This window comes from Crocuta crocuta, unplaced genomic scaffold (assembly GCF_008692635.1).
Source record: "Crocuta crocuta isolate KB4526 unplaced genomic scaffold, BGI_CrCroc_1.0 scaffold170, whole genome shotgun sequence".
NCBI classification, from domain to species: domain Eukaryota; kingdom Metazoa; phylum Chordata; class Mammalia; order Carnivora; family Hyaenidae; genus Crocuta; species Crocuta crocuta.
Window position 1 is genome coordinate 6,621,813 of NW_027527853.1, and position 3,452 is coordinate 6,625,264.

Sequence of the window (3,452 nt, forward strand, 5' to 3'; positions counted from 1 at the left end):
CTAACATGAAATTAATTCTACTCTGGTATATGCCCAAAAGAATTGAAAGCAGGAATTCAAACAAATATTTGTGCAGCCATATTCAGAGCAGCATCATTCACAAGAACCAAAAGGTAAAAGCAACTCAAGAGCCCATCAATAGATGAATAGACAAACAAAATGTGATATATATATATACACATACACAGTGGAATATCACTCAGCCTTAAATAGGAAAGAAATTCTGAATATTACTCAGCCTTAAATGGAATTACCTTGAAGACATTATGCTGAGTGAAATAAGCCACTCATAAAAGGACAAATACTATATGATTCCACTTATAGGAGGTACCTAGAATAGTCAAATTCATAGAAACAGTGTTGAATGACGGTTGCCAGGAAGTGAAGGAAGGCAGGCATGAGGAGTTATTGTGTAATAGGTACCTTTGGAAGATAAAAAAAATGTTCTGAAGATGGATGTTGCTGGTGGTTGTACAACAGTGTGAATGTACTTATGCTACTGAACTGTACACTGAAAAATGCTTAAAATGATAAATTTTGTCATATGCCTATTTTACCACCGTTTATAAAAGGTAACTTATAGTAAGACATTCCCTCTTTCTGACATGGTGTAGCACATCTGTGTGTCCGTTTTCCTCGGGGAACAATGTTTCTGACAATGCCTCTGGAATCGCTCTCTTAAGGATTAGGACTTTTCAAATTAATAAACTTTTTCATTGTAATTAGTACAGAATGTCACAAGATGTCACTCTTTAGCTGCAAAACGATTCCAATTCATTTCAGTAGCACATCAGAAGTAATGCCAGAGCAACAGACAAGTCTGTAACTTACCAGTGCTTTATTCCCACAAATACAGTTTTCTGGGAGAAAGTTTCCATCTTTGACGTACATTAATACGCTACTCTTATTTAGGAAACATATTAATATTTGTTAACTTCATAGATACTAATTACTTTTCATGATACATCAAATTGATGTAACAAAGACATAACTAACTTTGAAAGTGACAGTAGTGTAATACAAAACTGAAATGTAAAGATTATTGATCACTGAAAGCTTGTGGCTTTTTCACTAAATGATGTGTGACTTTGGGTAAGTCATTTAATCTTTCTGATCTCACCAGAGAAATAAAAAATTCCATTCTTGGGGCGCCTGGGTGGCTTAGTCGGTTAAGCGTCCAACTTTCGCATAGGTCATGATCTCGCTGTTCGTGGGTTCGAGCCCCGCGTCGGGCTCTGTGCTGACTGCCAGCTCAGAGCCTGGAGGCTGTTTCAGAGTTTGTATCTCCCTCTCTCTCTGACCCTCCCCTGCTCACGCTGTCTCTCTCTCCTAGAAATAAATAGAAATATTTTTTAAAAAATTTCCATTCTTAGGTCAATATATACTACTATATATTTAAATATATACTAATGTATACTTAAATTCATTCTTCTAATTCTGAAGTATTTTGGTTTTTATAATAGTGATCAAATAATGACTGTTCAAATACAATAGCAAAAGGAAGTTCAGTCATAGAAAAAACTGTCTGCAATAAAACGAGACTTCTTGACATCTTGGGTAATTATTTCAGGAAAATACTCACTCACTCATAGAACAATTATAAAGTGTTATTAACTCTTGAAATGAAAACACACATTTGTTACTGAGACATTTTTTAAAAAGATGATGGAATATTTCAAGCTTTGCTTAAATATACAATTTTCAAGATTCAAGAACACGTTAACTCTTAAAGTTGATACCATTTGAATTGGTAATACTACTTTGTAACTATAATCCAAATAAGTTTTATTTTTAACTTCTAATTTTTGCAAGCAGTTTATAATTGATTTACAATATCTAAAAACAATCAAAAGCCCAAATGCCCATCCCTGGGTGAACTGCAGGACACTATGGTAAATTAAAAAACTAGGATACATTTTATTTTATTTTTTTTTCACTCCTTGAGATTTTTATTTATTTTTTTTTTTACAAATAGTTTATTGTCAAATTAGTTTCCACATAACACTCAGTGCTCATCCCCATAAGTGTCCTCCTCTATGCCCCTCCCCCCCTCCCCCCCACATCCATCAGTCCTCAGTTTTTGTCAGCATTCAAGAGTCTCTCATGGTTTGCCTCTCTCCCTTTCCCCCACCATTTCCCCCCTTCTTCTCCCCCTTGTTCCTCAGTTAAGTTCCTCCTAATCCTCCTATACGTGCAAACATATGATATTTGTCCTTCTCTGCCTGACTTATTTCGCTCAGCATAACACCCTCAAGGCCCATCCATGTTGCTACACATGGCCAGATTTCATTGTTTCTCATTGCCATGGAGTATTCCATGGTATAGATAAACCACATCTTCTTGATCCATTCATCTGTTGATGGACACTTAGGCTCTTTCCATGTTTTAGCTATTGTGGAGAGTGCTGCTATGAACATTGGGGTACATGTGCTAAAACTAGGATACATTTTAATTAGGAGTACATTTCATTATTTTTTATTAACATTACATTATTAGGATAAGAGATAAACACTATGGAAGTGCTGGGTGAAACTCAGAATGATATGGTAGAACTCCGAATCATATGAAGAAGAGAGTGTCGTGCTGATTTAGAACACGGACAGTTGTTTTGTTTCTAACATGAAAGTTTTTATTAACGCTTAAAATTTAGATCTTTCTGTTTAACTTTTTGTTCGGATAATTCAATATGTAAAAGGAAAGAAAAGAATGACGTTAAAATTTGCATGATTATTTTAAACATTGGAAGCTAAATAGAAGATGTATATTCATGTCACAGTGTCGCTTCTGTCACACATTTGGGGTGTGTATGTACGTGTGTGTGTGTGTGTGTGGTGGTGGGAAATTTCCCAGTGTGAGAGAAGCCTGGGAGGGGCAGAGTGGGGGAGGCCCCTCCTGTCCCATTCATAACACGTTCATTCACTGGGAGCGGGCTAAGACGGACTAATCTCTCCCGCAGTCATTACCACCACCCTAATAAAGCTCCAACCCCTCTCCTAGAACACGGTAAGCTCGAAGTGCGGTCAAAATGCATGTTTCCCAGAAATAATCTGAAATGAATTTGTAGATAGTTTATTGGAGGGTGAAGAAGGGAAAGGGGTTGAAGTGGCAATTTTCAAGCNAGACAAGCAAGAGATTTTCTCAGAGGGCCTCTCCCGGGCTGCTGCTGTCCCCTGGAAGCCAGCGTCTTAGACAGTCTGAGAAGGGGGATTCGTAGATGAACTTGGGCAGCGGTCTCTGCTTCCGTCCCCAGGTCCGAGGGACGCTGCTCTCCTGGCCCTGCCACCACTGAAGCGCCCAGGCGTCCCGGAAGATCCGACCTGAGCGCAGAGCCCGCGGACCATGAGCCCAATGAGGCAACGAGCGTCGGTCCCGCTGCTGCTGCTGCTGCTCCTGCTGTTGAGTGGCTGCCTCCTCGTGGCCGCCCGGAGAGACCAGGGGGCGGCAGGCAGCGC